This window comes from Bactrocera latifrons, unplaced genomic scaffold (assembly GCF_001853355.1).
Source record: "Bactrocera latifrons isolate USDA-ARS-PBARC rearing strain unplaced genomic scaffold, ASM185335v1 scaffold_567, whole genome shotgun sequence".
Taxonomy (NCBI): Eukaryota; Metazoa; Arthropoda; class Insecta; order Diptera; family Tephritidae; genus Bactrocera; species Bactrocera latifrons.
The window spans coordinates 13,219-31,728 of NW_017537231.1; positions in this window are offsets into that span (position 1 = coordinate 13,219).

The window sequence follows — 18,510 nt, forward strand, 5'->3', positions numbered from 1 at the left end:
TTTTAAATTTTTTTATTATTTTTTTCTATTTTTTTTGTTTTTGAAAATTAATTTTTAGTGTCAACATTGTATATACATATAATTAAAAATCGAAAATTTAATTTTCGATCCAATTTCTTTTATCAAAAAGTTTGCTACCCTCATGTTGTCTGAGCAAAATATATACGACTAGCTTATAAATTGAATTATATATTTGCTTTTCAGTTATTAAAGATAATAATTTTATGGGACGAAGGCTTAAGCAGCCAGTTCACTTAGTTTCCTAGTCTGTCTGCAAATTTATTTACAGGTCATATTTCAGTAGATTAAGAAAAACCACATAAAATTATAAAATCAATCTTCCAACTCAATATTAATTTTTTAAGCCCTATTTATATTCTAAATCAGTACCTACAATTTCACTTTTATTTGAATACTATCTACAATAAGTTGAAATAAAAAATATGATAATGAAATAAAAAAGTCTTTCACAGCCTTGACCGACTTTTTTAATTATAATATACATTTTACTTATTCATACGATAATTATATTTGATTGCAACTCTGCCAGAGATAGCTAACATGCACATATGCACACGTATGTGTAAATATGTAAACCATTCTCAAGGCTTAATTAATATTATTAAGATATGTGTGCTCGATTTCTCAAACAATGGCACATCTATGTACTCGAGCAGCCCACGACTGATAGGCAACAAGATTATTTCTCCATTTTCATTGCAACAAAGCACCGCAACACTTGACTGCGCAAAAATGTTGCAGTCATAAGCTGACACTCAAATGTTGTACATTTGTAGCGGTAATGCGCAGTCAAATGAAACAATGAGCCGACGAAATGAAGGGCCGTCCGGAGGCAACTCATGCCTCACATGCAGTCAGATGACACCTGTTGTGGCAAAATCAGTGCGCGTGCGCGCATGCGTGKGGTTTTTACGTTGCGCTTTGCGAATATTGTTTGTGTCCTCATAAGCGCCATAGACGCATTACATTTTATGCATCTAATACATACAGTGGCGCCAGCCGGTATTGCATTTACTTTCTTTTACTTGGTGCCACAAACAACCCTGTTCCTAGCTGCAAACATATCTTATGGACATATCATATGCGCTCGTATGTCCACGATGCTGCTGGTTTGTACGAAATGTTGGTAACTTGCACTTGTTCTGTCACATTGGTGCACGATTTCAAGTTGCGCACAGCAGCAAAATTACCAGCAACAGCAGCAACAATTGGTGGCGAGCTCATCATCACACAAGCACTATTTAACCGACTTGGCGATGAAAGTTGCCAAATGGCGCTTGATAGCAACAGCAGACGGCAGTATAGCGCCAACAATTGGATCGTAATGTGAATTGTAGCGCAACACGGCCCAAAGTAGCGTCGTCGCATACATGCCAACGAACGAATAGATTTGAAATGTTTTTCCTTTACAACGCACACACACATATAGTGGCGCACGCGCGCAATCGCACATACATAACTACATACATACAAACGTATTGAATTAGCACACAAAGTGGAGCAAAATTGCAAACAAAACTCATTTCGCGAGATTGTGTCGACGATTTTTAATCGCTGCAGCAATTGTGGCAGCAGTGGGGACTCAACTTAAAACCAAAACAACCAAACAACTTTTTCAAGCCAACCAGCAATAACTACCACAATACACCAAAGCGATTTAGCTGAGAAAATTGATGCTGCAGCTGTGTATTGTTGTTGCCGCTGTGCTTGTTATTGTTGTTTTTGTTATTGACAATGTCGGCTGTCTTGCCATCAGTGCAGAAAACTAGTAGAGAAAATTGGCATAAACCACACCGTCAATATAACCCACCATTCAGGCATCTTATGGCCACGTTGTTGAAACAAAACCCAGCAAAAGCAAGAAAGACAAAAACAAAGAAACAACTAAGATAAAAATGCAAAGAAAAAATAAAAACCAAACGAGAAAAAACAGTACAATCAGTCTTTTAGCCACAATGAGCGATGGATAATTCCATACTTTCATTCATTCGCACGAAAGCACGCGCGCGTTTTAAAGTGGTGGAGAAATTTCACCACAACTAAGAGCAAAACGCAAACGCTCGCACTAACATATTGCCACTGCAGCAAAAATGTTCAACTAAACACTTGCATATACATATGTATGAATGTGGTTATATTTGTAAGACAGAAGATGCGTTGCAACTTTTGTGCGAAGCTCTATGCGTCACAGAGTAACTGTAATAGTTCTCGTTTCAAGTTGCCTTAGTTGTACTTGTTGGGGTGGTTTTGAATTTGGTGGCAGGAAACCTACTTTTTTCAAACAAATAATTTTGAATACCATTTAAAATAAAGAGCCTTCATTGTTTGAAAAAATATGGGCTTCAAACGGTAGTTAAATCATTCTAAAGTCGGTCCAAAGGATGAACGCACTGAACATTAATTATGAGAGAGAATAAAATGTAATAAGATATATTTTGAATAGTTTCTTTCAATCGTTTGGAATAAAAACTTTTATTTTATTTGTTCGAGAAATTAATATTCTTTAATTATGAAAACAGAGGTGCTTCTAAACACCAAAGATTTCGTAGCAATTGTGACAGTAGGAGATCTTCAGAGAGTTCAAGAATCCCTAAATATTACAGCATTTGCTCACAGTGGTTTGAAATTTTGCTACACTGGACCGAAGTCATCAATATTGTTCTCGTCTGTTTCGTCTATTTGAGGTTTAAATGAAATATTTACTTAAGAGGGCATATGTTTATTGAAAACTTCAATACCATAATCGTGCAATCCCCACCAGTATGAGTCACTTAGAATTTTAGGTTAGGGAGTGTTTAAATATTTWAAAAAAAAATGTTTCTTGAAACTTTTTAATGCGATTATTCGAAAAAGTGTACGAACAAATATGAAATTTTGGTTGAACCAATGCTCTATGAAAAGTTCGTTATTAACTATAGGTCCGTTAATCTCTAAATTCATAAATAAAATGTGCTATCCCATTTGATTTTTAAACGAAGATGAAATTATACAGAAATACTAAAATATTTGAATTGCTTTAAGATATATAAAAAAATAATTTTAAAAGGATATTTTTCGAACAAAATTGAAGTTATAGAGTGGTTTCCATAAAGGCTTAATCTTGAGTTTTTAACGGCAAAATAAAAACGTTTCAACTTTAGATTGAGTTTTTGAACAAGTGTAGAAGTTACACAATCATTAAGTTCAAAATTTTGAAAAAACTTTAATTTAGTTTTTAAATTTTTTGACGCATGAGATAAGAATAATTTATCTTGCAGAAGTGAAACTAGTTTATAATGAAATTATAAAAGTGCAGGTTTTGACCACATAATCCCGCTAGCTAATGAAATTGTTTAATTTTTATTGTATAATATTTTTAGGACCAAATTTGTCAAAACTGCATTGTTTGAAGAACTCCTTATATATTTTCACTAAAATCCTTTTATTTATAAAATTAAATTCTTTTGAAAAAAACTGAACTTTTTCGCAAACGTGACGATTTGCATAGAACAACTCACCTGCTCGGGCAGTTGCTTGTAATCCTTTAGTTGGTGTTTTCTGGGTTTGCAATCGATTTACTCTTCGTGCTGCTGCTTTACTCCTTTACCTTCGAACTGTATGTTTCGTTAAATCCAAATGGCACGTTAACGTTTTTGATTTGTTTTTCAACTGCGTCAATTTTCGTATCGTGTTTTTTCAAATCACTTTCGTTTTGAATAATTCAAATAACTGTTTTCAATTGGTTCTTAATTTTCAATATTTTTCGTTTTCAAAAACACTGTATTTTTTCGCACGCACAATATTTATTACATTTAGTAGTTTTGGTAATTAGCAGCGAAATTTTTCACTTTGCACTTTTGGTTTTAAATTCTGAATAACCGTTATTTTTGGTAGTCAAATGAATTTTATAATTTTGTAATAAATTTTTTTTTATGAACTTTTTGGCTAGTGTCACTAGAAGGACGTCAAAAATTCACAAGCGTTTTTAATTTACACTTTGACTCGGTTGCACAAGTTTCAGCAAGCGAATAGAAACCAAAAACACAGACGACCTCTCATTAGGCGCAGCGTTGACGTGAAAATGCGGTCCGGCCGAATTGGTATGATGATTTTTATATCGCGTGAAAGTTGTGACCCCCTTTCTTTCTTCACTTTACAATCTCGCGTTTGCTTTCTCTGTCTGAGCGCCACTTGGAGCGCAACGAGCTTCGCACGCCGTTTTGCAATCGAGAGAGCATAGCTCGTGGTCGCACTATTGTTGCGCGAGTGTTGCAAAAGCGCTAAGCTCGCCAGTGAACAGACCTTATCTTGCTTGCCCTCTCATACGCTCATTTGTTGCACAACCCCTCAACTAGAGCTTATGGCGCTCGATTGGCGGCGATGCGAGCACACTATCTTTCAACAGTTCAACCACAGCTCCAGTGGAGAGACATATTTGTGGCAGAGAGTTACAATAGCATTCACCAATTCTCACTCGCGTACTTTTGCTAGCAATTGTTGTAAGTGAGAGTTAAAATTAGTCGCATGATGGCACGCCTCTCCGTTCACTCTTTTCGTGTGTGCAGTCTTTTTCAAATTTAACAATTTATTTTGCCTCTTTTGTCGCATTTTTAATAAGATTCGATGTGCCCACATATATTTTATTAGGTAAAAACAGTAGCAACCATTAGTTTAAGTCTCCAAAATATAGGAAGTTACCCTAGCCCTAAATATCAATCAGCTTACTCATTCATACTTAAGCCGCTATTCAACTTTGTGCCCATAATACTCTTCAATGTTTGCCGTCCTTGCCAGTTGCTGAGCTTTTCGCTTTCATTACACGTTGCTCGTTGGGTGTGCCGATCACGAAATTCGCCGAAATCGCATCCATTCAGTCAACATCGTTGGGTTATACATACTTTCAAGGTAACTTGTGACGTAGACACACTCACTATTTACCTTTATGCTACTTATGGCCGTATGTTGACTCAGTCCTAAGTGCATATGTATGTAAGAGTATTCTTTGGTTTATTTCGCCCATTTATGCAATACTCATATGACGAATTGCTCACTAATATAAAAATTTAGTAATAATATTGATTTCTTTGATCTTTGCACGTCGATTAGTAAGCTTCGTGGCCAACTAGGGCTGAATATGATGACTAGATGAATTCCAGTCCTTGAGGGTACATATTTTTGTATAGTTGTAAAGAAAGAAAGAAGGAGAAGATTTTACATAAATAATTTTATCGTAAGCTCCTCTCAAATCTTCCGACATTTAAAATTTGTGGAACTAATCATCATTGTTAAACTCTTATGTCTAATTTAGTTGAAATTTCGATTTTCTTCTGACCTCTTTGTAAAATTATACACTTATAAAGCAACAATTAGTGTCATTCTAAGAGCAAGAGGCAAACTTAGGGTGACCATTTCAAAACACAGTGACCTTTCGAAATTTTTCTTTCGTAAAAACAACTACATGAAATGTTCTCAGCGATAAGGCTCCTCCATACCCCATGAGACGCCATTGCATTGATTGGACCGTACTTCTTCTGTAATGATCAAGACCGGCACGTTACAGCGAATGGAAATCACTAACGCTCAATGATAACCGAATATTTTTGGCTCGAATTGGATCAATTGGATTTGAATAATATGTGATTCCAACGGTGCTAATGCCACAATCGATTTATTGAAAATTTGGTGAACGTGTTTTCTCACAAAATGGCCCAGTCAATTGGCCATTTCGTTCGCGCGATTTGACGCCGGTAGACTATTTCCTGTGGAACATGCTTATTGTAAAACCCGTTATATTAAGAAGTCAATTTTGCTAATTCTTTTAAAAGTTTAGACACGTGAAAGACCTAAAATATGTCTAACTTTGATAATTTATTTTGAGAAAAGGAAAAAGGGAATCGAATTTTTTTATTCGAATTCTATCAAAACATGTAATTAGGCGTTTAAAAAGTTTTATATTTAATTTGTATACAAAATGGCGGCTACTGGGGCAAAATTAGAAATTACTATTTTCAAAATAGCCTCTTCGGTGGTTCTAGGAACTTGTACTAGTACTCCAAAAAAATAATAAAAAACGGGTTGTTAATTTATAAACCAGTTGCTAATAAATAATTTTTCGCAAAATGTCAGTCAGATAGAAAAGTGTATAGTTTTAGCCGATGAATGAGTAGCAAATAGTTTATAACAAAATTTTAAATATTATCAAAAAAAAATAATAATAAATAATAAATCGTAGTTTTATTATATTTTATATTTTTATATTCTTACTGCTAAACGCCTACTAGCTAAGTAGCCAGTTTTTTATGTTTAAAAGTTTTTAAATTGATTTTTCGTAAATCTTAGGCCTAAATTACACTCCAACTTCGAAAAATGGTATTAAGAGGTTCGCTGTTGACCTATAATTCACCTTGAAGCTTTAGATATTTAGTAGTTTCAAATATAACTTTTTGTTGTTATAATAGCAAATATTTTTCAGGTAGAAATGCAGCCGAATCGGCAGCACTTGGTCGGAGATAAATTTAGTAATAACATGATTCTATAAATTTTACAGAATTAATGTATTATATTAATAAAATAAAATTTTGAACTAAGTCTAAATGCTATAGGTATGATTCTCCTGAAACTATCCGAATAACATATATAGATTTTGTAGCTCGGAAACAACTTAAAGACTTCCAATTCGCAAAATTTGTAAACTTGCGAATATCAAACGAAAATTACTTAAGTATACAGAAATTTATTTTTGGTTCATTAACATGTCACAGTAACGCACCCAAACACGCAATGTTGCATAAGCGGTGCTAAGCCATGCCAGGCCCGTACCATTCTTCTGCACCGCCATCACCACAATTCAGACAATCAAAGAGGTATGCAATACAAAATAAAAACAACAACAACACTGCGCCATCGCCAACGACTTTCCACTGTCTTGTCAACAATTCACACATACACATACATCGACATGCATGCATAGCATATGTGCAAAAATACGAGCAAAAACAAAAACCAACAACGGGATTAGTGAATCTTGGCGTTATTTGTATCTGTCTTTTTCAAAATCACTTTCACTTGTGTTGGCGTTGGCGGAATTCTTCTTTATAATTCCCGTTTTAAGGTGGCACCACGCAGAAAAGCCATATTTTCAACACATTATAGCAACAACAATAACAAAGCAGCGAAAAATACAAGGAACAACGTAAATCGGCGTCACGGTGTTTTGGCATATGCTATCTTTGTTTGCCATTTTATTTAGGTGCTTTACTGTTGCTATATTTCGTTGAAGTTTCTTCGCTGTTTCTTCAATTTTTTTTTGGTCATGTTTAACTAAAATAAAGTTGAATCATTTTATTTTGTAACATTTCTACCAAATACGAGTATATGATCATGCCTAAGCTTTTTTTTATTTTTTTTTTTAGAAACATAAATTCCTGACGAAAAAGCGAATTAGTTAATATAGAGCCGACAAGACATTTGCATACGCATATTTATGTATAGCTTTTTTGTATATTTGATCTGTGAGATACTGTCGTGGCATTCCACTACACAATAATTTATCACTTTCCCTCTCCCAACCACGGACCACTTTGAAATTGACCACTGAAACACCAAAAAGCTTATTTAATAGCCTATGTGCTTGTGTGCGTGCGATTTCGCTTTCATTTCACAAAATGACGTAATTGTAGTAATACTGTTATTCATTAAGCGCACTGCGTTCTATCCGAATGTCGCTTGTCTCCCTACATGGCATACTTTTATCGTCGAGTTCGTGCCTTAAGTCTTTCGTTTGTAGCAATGAGCAGCGAGAAGCGTAGCAGAACAACACGCCTTTTCTTTTCCTCTGTATTTGTAGGTCAGGGCCGTTATACAGACACATATATATGTGTATATGTACATGACGCGCGATAAGTGCTAACGAGCTGACTCGTGTACTAAATAAGTGAATGAAAAGAAAGAAGGAACAATAAGCGGGTGGCAGACTCGTTGACTTTTTTCTGTTTTTTGTGTTCATTTGTTACAGAACATTTTTTTACTTTTATTTTTATTTTAGGTAGTATTCCACTTTTAGACAAACTGATAATTCTATTTGAATTAACTTTATCTTTATTTTCACTATGTGTTTTTTTTTTTTGTTACTTTTGGTATTGTGAACAATTATTGTCTTTCAATGTCGTTATTTTTAGTGAATTGCAAAATAGTAGAGTCGTATATGCTATAGTTTTATCGAGAACCTTTGTATGTAGATATTCATATACAATTTATGAGAAAGCAGTGAGTTTTGAAATAAGTTAAATTACTCTTTAAGTTTCAGGGGTTCAAGCCAGTATACCATAGGGTTTTGGAGGAGAAAATCTATTTTTTGCTTAAACTACACTTTTGAGGTGCAAAATTTTTTTTAACTGACTTGAGTTATAGAGTTGAAAAATATATCACATTTTGTGTTATAGAGTAACACCATTTTGTGGCTTCTTATTGGATTGAAAATATGTAGTTGTAAAACTTGCTTCTACTCTCTTTACAATTCCTAGAAGTTAGTTCATGTATACACATATATGGCTATGCATGCAATAGCGAAGGAAACAACTCAATTATTCATATATCAATTAGTGTATGACAGCTGTTTATGTACGATGCAAAAGGTTTAACTGGCGAATTTAACATGAAAAAAAAAAATTAACAACGAGGTTGCTTGAAATTTTCTGTTTCCAATGGAATCACGATTGCAAAATCGTAAAAAATAATCGTTTTTCAATAGAAACGGTACAAAATTCGGCCTAAGGGGCAGACAATTGAGCATCTAGTGGAAAAATTTTAATCCACAGATACAGTAAAAAAATAAGTGCCCGTAGTTTCGAGAATATTGCTGCCGCTAGCGCAKSAAKWSMSRAAGACCCAAATYAGTCTCTCACTCGTCGTTCTCAAGCGTTTGGTATCTCTKCTACGTAGTTGTKSCGAATTTTGCGAAAAGYTCTCGGCATTCTTACGAGATCAAATTGACGGAAGAAATAAAGCAGCTTTACCGAGTCGTCGTATATTCGTGAATTGGACTGAGCAAAAACTTGAAAATGATTCGGATTGTTGTCGAAAAATCATCTTCAGCGATGGCGATGAGGCTCATTTCTGGTTGGATGGCTTCGTCAATAAGCAAAATATGCATTATTGGTCAGGCAGCAATCCACACGTAATCCATGAGTCAGCGAATGTCATAATCAATTTACTGAAAACCAAGTTTGGTGAACRTGTAATCTCATAAAATGGCCCAGGCAATTGGCCGGCTTGTCGTGCGATTTGACCACCATTAGACTATTTCCTGCGGCGCAACGGCAAGTCTTTGGTATATGCCAACAAGCCAGCGACGATTGATGAACTTCGTATGAATATCGAACRTGAAATTGCAGCAGTACCACCCGATTTCTGCTTTAAACCATCGAAAATTGGGTCTAGCATCTGAACTTTCAATTTTATACATAATGACATGAAACGTACTTTCACATCAATACAGAATTTGATTGATATCCCAACTCGTTTATGTTTTATTTAAAAAGCTTCTTAGCACTCTTATTGAGAAATGTTTTGAGGGAAAATTAATCGCGAATATGAAAACACTTAAATTCATTGAAAGCACTGAAGGCCATTTCAGCAGAGGCTTATAATATGTGTATGAAAAATTTTATGAATAATAAAAATTATATGTTGAAAATGAGTCTGACTTTAATGACTTCTGGTCAAATTTTATAGTGGTACATTTATGGATTTTTATTTGAAAAAAATAAATTTAAAAAAATTTAACTCTCAACAATCAGATAAAAAAAATAAAAAATTCAATACCAATCATAAAGCAAAAATAAAAAAATATAATTTGTTTTAGAACATCGAGATTAAACAATGAAACTTTAATTTTTAGGTCAAAAGTAAAATTCGCATGTCTTCATCATTTAAACCACAGAGTCTATAATCTKCAATAAATATATTAGAAAATGCACACCGACCTTAACGTTTTCGGAGAATATTTGCTAGCACTAGCAAAAAATTAAATCTTCTAGAACTTATTAAGCTATTTTTATAAGAAATTTTGAAATAAAATTAGACATTTTAAAAAAATAAAAATTAGTCAAAATTTTGYAGAAAGAAAAAAAGAATAATGTACTTATAAAAAGTCTTCGTCTAAGACTTTACTAATTAATCTGATAATGAAAGCTGTTATCCATCTAACCTATTACTCAACATTATTATTTATCTTTTGACCACAAGCTCTGTCCTTGAGTACACTGGATCTGATATAATCAGCAGTATAAACGTTATAACACTAAAAGGTCACACCGAAAGCGCTAACTGTACAGTTAGGCCAAACAAATTAACAAAGGTCGTTTTGCCAAAACTATGCAACAATAAAAGAAGTAATCAAAATATTACGAAAAAGTGTCAACAAAAAGGTACAAATATTTTAAATTTAAATAGTGTAATTATAACGGTAAATTGCCCGATTTAACAATCACATAATCACATTGTCAACTACAACCGTTGTTGTGCAATAAAATAAGCAAATTTACAGACAGACGAAATTAATAACAAAACACACAAAAAAGTGCATTTAAGTAAATATGTACGCATAAYATACTTGTATGTATGTATAGCAAATAATAAAGTTATAACAAAGTTAACAAAGACATTTGTATTATTATTTTAATGCGAACAAGCGGACATGGGAAGCGCACGGATGTGTCCATTTCGTCAATATTKCGCATTTACCAAAGACGCCATCCCATAGATGCGAGTTATGTGTACGCTTTTACTGTTATCGCAAGTGAATGCTGCATTTAAATATACTCACAGGTGTGCGCATGCGCGTGTAATGTTGTTGGAATGAATGCTTTATTGTGAATAAAACTTTTATAATTTTCTTCATTATTATCGTATTTTGTTTTTGTCTTCAATTCGACGTTTTTGTTTACTTTAACAGTGTGCCACGAGGTCACTTGCGTGTGCAACGCAGACAAACGTAGTTAACATTTAGCGCGCATGCGTGTGACATTCAAAAGCTAAATGCTTCACACGTCCCGGCGGCGATATCGTTGACAATGGCCCCTATCGAAATAATGGACATTCACAATAYACAAATGTTGGCTGTGCTGCAATCGAGCGAACTCGCTTTCAATTTCTTTTTAAGAAAGCGAAATACGTTGCCAAATATTAAATAAATACATGTCTAAAAATAGTTAATAGTCAGTTGGGATTATAAAACCAATACCAAATCTCTCCGCAGACATTTTAATTTATTTTTATTAAGCACAAGAGACAACTTCTTTTAAATATGTAACAGGTTTATCATATTTTTCCGACACTGTCAAGGTTGTATTGGTTCCAAAACAGTATTTATAATTKTATACATATTATGTTTTAATAAATAAAGATTTAAGAATGTTTGAAAAAACTCTTGCATTTGCTACTCTAACAGGTGTTTATCCTTTGAAGCTTAGACTTCAGCTAGTTTTTTACTGTTTTATAAAAAGAGAAAACGTCAACTTCGGCTTCACTGATGCTTAGTACTCTTGACAGGTGCATTTTTTATAGTATAAAAAAGCATATCAGATTTTTAGCGATCATCGATTCCTTAAACAACAAACTGACCGAATTTCCTGAATATATCTGGTCGAATAAAAATGTTTTCCATACAAGACTTGATTTTGATCGATCATATATATACCAACTATATATAGCTTGTCAAAAAAGTCTTGCGGTATTTTCGCTAGTTGGCGCTGAGAGCGCGTAGATCTAGTTTTGTTCGTCGCATCGGCACATGCTATACCTTTTTGGAAAGCTCATTTTAGCCACTAACATGTGTTTGATTGGTTGTCTTTCTTTTAAGTCGTTCGTGAGTTATAGCTTACTACTACGATAAAGGCAAACATGCATCTCTAGCCGCCAATAAAATTTGTGCGATTTATGGACCCGATACAGTTTCTATTTCTACTGCACAACGATGGTTTCAACGTTTTCGTTCTGGTGTAGAGGTGGTCGAAGATACGCCACGCTCCGGAAGGCCTGTCGTCGAAAAGTGCGATAAAATCGTTGAATTGGTCGAAAGAGACCGGCATAGTAGCAGCCGTAGCATCGGTCAAGTGCTGGACATGAGTCTTCAAACCGTTATAAAATAAAAAAAGAAATAAATAAAAAATACCGCAAGACTTTTTTTATAATCTATTACTACAGTATTTCAATATTGGCAGTTCTGAGAAATAAGTAGCTTTTGGAGAGAAAAGAAAAAATGCAAAATTTCAGAACGACATCTCAGAAACTGATGGACTTTACAAGGTCCCCAACGTATCGTTTTAGGTATTACAACTGTTCAGGGTATAATTATGGGAAGAAAGCAATTAGAAATGTTTGATAAAAGTGCTTGTATAAGTATTACTACTCTATATCCTCAAGATCATATACAAATATCATTGATGTTAAATGATAAAATGGAAGATGAAGGTCCTTCGCAGTGTAAAGAATCACCTACATTAAATTAAAGTCTTTTCCTACTAACCYTACGGGAAAATTATTTGGAATTGAATACAGTTAAAACATCAATAAATCATTTGGGGCTTGGCGAACATTCTGATTTCAGAAATATTTCCGCTATAATTGAAATTTTCGAACAATCTGTCCCCGTCCTTTGAAAAAGTTAACGAAATGAAAGCTTTAATAAATAATACAACGCATCCAGGTAAATACAGATAGAGAGAGGGCGTCAAATGGTTCCGTGAAATAGAATACGAATATGGACAGTGGATTTCCGATTCACGAAAATTAACGACCGTTTAAAGAAAGCTCAAAATAAAAATAAATAGTATATAAACTTTTAACTTTTCGGCCCATCTCACCAAAGTAAGTATTTAMACTAAATGATTAATTCGAGCATAAGTTGGTGGCTTTGTGTGCGTGTTGTTGTTTTTTTGATGTGTTTTTCTTTTTATGGCAAATTATTCGCATTTCAACGGTTGAAATTGTCTGGCTTTCACTATCATTTGCCGCTTACTCAAGGCGCTCTGCCGGCCGTAAACCAAAAATTTACAGAAAAAACAAACTTAATACAATAAAATGCACCACAATAACATGTTTTAGCACATGAAAATTCCATTAGTTTGCTTTCCGYTGTCATTAACTTACATTAGGCCAAGCGAGACACTCTTAAGCTCTAGGCGCACATTAAAAGCAATCATTAACGCGTTACTATAAACATCAATAAGAGCACATTTTTAGCTTTCAATAGTTTCAATTTCTTTWTGCATATCCGAATGTGCATACTTATGTGGAAGTATATGGAGATAACTGCTATGAGACGTTCGACGAATGTAATGTCCTCAGTTAGTTAACACGCATCGCTCTACTCGACGTCATCCTTGACTAGACCACTAGTCTAGTGTTGAAGCATTAACCAAAATATGTTCAATCGAGAATTGTGGAGATCCTCTGCTATATGGTGCAAATACGACGACTTATCTATTATCATTATTAAAGGACGTGGTTGGACGAATTGCATGTGGCAAAATTTCTTTGGCTTCAAGACCCTCACCGAAAGCTTTGTGCCACTCAAAACCTTTCTCTCGAACGCTTTTAATTTCAACTCGTCAGATGATGACGTCATTGTCCATGCCTCCGCACCATATAGCTGGACGGGAATGATGCTTGTAAGTTTGGTCTTTTCTCGTCGAGGGAGGTCTTTACTTTTCAACTGGCTACTCAGTCCAAAAAAGCACCTGTTGGCAARTGATTTCAATGTCATCGGCGGACGCCAACAGCTGTATTACATCTTCTCTATTTAGCCCTGCAGCTCGAATTATTTTCTCCAGCAACAGGTTGAAGAGGTTTTGCGATAGGGTGTATCCTTGTATAAAACCCCGATAAGATCCAATCAGTTTGTTGACAGTTGGCGTCGGTCTTTCTAACACTACGTTGGAAAAGGCTTTAAATGCGATATTAAGGATACTTATCAAACGGTAATTGGCGCAAATTGGGTAGAACACACTTATGGTGCAATCATCTGCATATTCGGGCCGTCCCACAGTTCCCTTATACCGAGTGCAAGTTGACTAGAAATCCGATTTGCTGTCGGTTGTGAGAGAAGTTTATCGACAACGAACATTAGTTGTGTTTGTTGACGTGCGTTTTTCGCTACAACAAGATAGTGGTCCAAATTAATGTTAGGTCCTATTTGAAGAGATTTCGCCATTGAGGTTGAATTTCTGGCTGTTGWAAAAGATGCCTTCTTTGCCTCTTTCTTTGAACTCAGGCCCTTCTCCACCTGGAGTTTCCAACGGAGTGGAGGTCTTCTTCTCCTCTTGCCAAGTTAGGAACCGGTCATTCCAGGTGCATGTCCTTTAATCATAGTCCTTATTACGTTTGCTGTGGTCAACACTAGGCGAGTGGTATAAATTTTTRTACATATAGCGAGACGCTTGCTTCAAACCCACCACCCACTCGCAGCCGCAATACTGGTGACAGACACTGCTATTGCACTTCAGCGAACCCTAGATGTGTATAAGAGACAGAACCCACCACCCACTCGCAGCCGCAATACTGGTGACAGACACTGCTATTGCACTTCAGCGAACCCTTAAACCGAATATGCGACAGTGGCTCCGCTGAAGCTTTCTCTCTCTTAGCCACGATTGCTCACGTTTCCAGGATGCGCAGCGAGGCCGCAAGAGTAGAAATTGGGTATAGCCCYACGAATGTAACTGATTAATCARAAGTCTGACATCTYCTACACCCCWTGATTYTACTGGATGCACAAAATTTCAACCAAACTAGTTGTTAAATATTTTTCCATGRCAAAAATCGCCAAATGTGGAAAATAGACTTGAATATGGAGATCAAACKTCACACGATCATAAAAAATCTGTACAAATTTAGAAAAAAATTCTTTTATCGAGCGGTCCGAGTCAAATTTGATCAGACGGTATAAAGCCACCTCCCGAACGGTAGAGAAAACAGTTTAATTTGGGTATAAGCTTGAACCAAACTATTATCTAAGTAATAATTTTTAAATACACACATATATACGATAWTTTCACAAACTCTGTCTCTCTTTGACTTAACTTCTTAGTCAAATCAGTACTTTTTCTACGGAAGTCAAATGGTCAATGTTTTTCCATTTGTTTCAGCACACGGGACCTCATTGAAGGCCATCAAGCCTTCTTCAATTAAAAAAAAAACGCTCACACTAATTATGCAAAGTTCATTAAAGAAAATAAAAAAACAAAAACAAAGATGTGTGAAAGGTGAAAACTAATTAAAGAACTGTGTTTGTATTTACGAACATGTGCGCCTCCAACCATTCATTTTTAATGAAAATGTGAAAACACACRCGCATTGGAATTAAAGTGATATATATTTAAATGAAAAGTGTAATAATGAATTTACGTAAYCGATGAAGAAGTGCCAACAGATACAAAAGCAATGACAAAAGAGTTTAATATACATACACAAAAAATATWTTTTTTTTACCTAAAAGAGATGTATCATACATATGCTTATATATATTTATATGTTCATGTTTGAGATGTGTGAATAGAATTTCAAAATGCTGACTAAATTAATTATGTCTTGTATGCRAAGGCAACTCTGCGTAGCGGCGCAAATGCGCATTAATCACCAAGAGAAAATTGCATAACGAGCTAAGCCAATCAAAACAACCATCCAACAGAGGCGCAAGAAAACAACCAAACCACCATTTCATATGTCACATGAGCGTGTGTGTGTGTATGGTGATAGAAAGTGATTTGGGGAAGTTTGTATTTGTTGCGAAATTTTGAAAAGTTAGTCTGCCATTTTTTTATAATTTTTATTGTTATTGATAAGACACATAAAAGGGCTGCTCAATCGCAYGAGCCTACATRCATATGTRTATGYACAAATAACACTCTAAATAATTTAAAAAAATATTGAAATTGATATGTATATTTTTATTAACCAACCGACAAAAAATGACATGTAAAAATAAAAGTAGATAATATGGATACACATATACAATATATAATACCGATGTGAATAGACTGTATGTAAAAGTATAAAAAGAGCATACATACAGTACCGTTGAACATGTGAATGGCCGGCATTCACATATGCTATTGTTGTAATGTGTTTTTTTGTTACACATCAGCTGCGCAAACTGATTGCAAGATTTGACTCTTGACGTTGGCCTTTCATCTCGGCCAAACGCCAAATCCATTACACATACCTACAAATAAACACATACATAGYAGAGAATCGGTAAATGTGTGCGKTTATGTGTATGTATGTATGTGTGTACGAACCCATATTGTATAGCAAATCAATTTGCATAAGCGAACAAAATCTTGACCGAAATGAAAGTGAAAAATTATAGACGGCAACTAAATGTGTATGCAAATCTCTTTAAGTACATATGTATACGTATATGTATGTATGCAACTATTATGTATGTATTGTATATACACACAAACGCACATATGCATATTCACTCAAAGTTAACGAATTTTATTTCTATTGAAGCTATTAATTTTCGAAAATCTTGCTTATTATTGCTTTTTAGGTTTTCTTCGCAAGTGTGCTAAGTGTTTGTAAATAGTTTGTGAGCTGAATGATTAAGAAAAATTTCACAATTTTATTTAATTTAACAAAATGCCTCTCGACAYATACACATGTACACATGCGTTTTGAAAAGAAGTTCGTTGCTTAGATCTTTTGAATATTAGCTTTTTCTTCTGTGAAATGAAAAAACGTCGACGGTTGGATATAAATATTCAAGTGATGGATCGGTTGGTGTTAAGGGGTTAYATGGGTATACGGGTTTAAAAAAATCGAATTTAATTTAAGTTTTACAGTCTAAATCTAAATTTTCAAGTTAATTCGAGTAATAATTTTGGAGMCACAGCCTTGAGAACTTGTGCGCTCGAGCCTAGTTAGACTAAGTGTGCTGTCTTTAAACGCGTTTTTCTGGAAACTGCAATTGGCAAATTTTTTCTCGAGAACTACTCAACCGATCTTCATGAAATGTTACACACATGTTAAAGATACAATTCTTAAAAACTACAACGAAAGATTTTTTTCCGATTACAACTATTTGAAAAGAAATAATATCCCAAAATTTTCAGATTTTTGTAAAAATGTCTGCCAAAAATCCAATTTTCTGTTTTTTTTCTTCGTCCAAGTACTAAGTTAAGGTTTTAACTAGAACACGTCTTTACTTTAGATGATACTAGGAGGAGTTTTCCGGGCGCACCTATTTTCCGAGGTGTCATCGGAAATGTCGTCGTAATAGCTGGGATTAAATTTTTTTTTTTTTAAATTTCAGGATTTCTTTGCATATTTGTAACAATAAAAAAATTTAATAAAATATCATCAATTTTTATATGAGAAAAAATTTGTTGAAAAAATGCTCTTGTTAGAAATCTAACATTGCTAAACGCTAACACTAACCAAAATGTGCTGGGACGATCCATAAGAGATTTCGACTTCTACATATATAAGGAATCACCGATTGGCGCCATATTAAAAGAAGAAACGACTGGCGCCCTGATGTTAACCCGACCATAATCGCATAAGCGGTGTCTATACCAGTAAAGAAGAAGAAGAAGTCTATATAAGGAACTTCGTAAAGGGTCCCACTACGTTATGTTGAAAGTAGAAAACATTGCACGAACTTATGTAGTCAACAACAATTGACTCCCCACACTCTCTTGGGGGTCAATTAAACTCCATAAACCTATAAAGTTAGAATTACTTCCGTTTAGCAATGGCGACATTGGTCTAGAAGAAGGTATGGATCGATTTTAATTGTTTTTAGATCAAAATAGTCACATATTTAACTTAGTATTTGGGTTAAATTTGTTCTCAATAAAGTTTCCAAAATACAAAAATTTTAAATTTTGCATAATAGTGGTGATTAGCGCTTAATCTCAAATTTTACTCAAACAATCAGACAAAAATCGACTCGTCAGGGATACATATTCAGTTTGATATCCATAACYCATAAACCCATAACTAGAATGTCAAATCAATTCTACTAGAGAGAATGCTCTGTTTTTTTCAGGTCTCCATTTTAAGTGGCTTCACCCAAGCACTGCTAATTATTGGCTAAGTCCAAACGACAAGCAAAATTTACTGCTTATGCAACTCGAGCCATCCAAGAAAATCGCTTGMAATGAGTCACAGCAGGAATGGGTGAGTTGATAATTACACACACACACATAATCTTGCATTTACCTACAAAATCGAATGCGTATTTCTTCGGCAATTTTCGTCAGTATTGTACACCATGCATTTCAATTATGATTGTGACGCAGATACGCAGGTAATTTATTGTAATTGCAAATACAAAATACCAACGAAAATGAAATGAATTTTCTGCATACGGCCWAGCGGGCGGCCACAGCGATATCCGGCAACCGTCAGCGGTAAGTAAACAAACTCRCAGCTAATTGACACAGTTCACGACTGCAGTACGTGTGCGAGTTTTGTAGCGATTACGAATGCATACAAACAAAC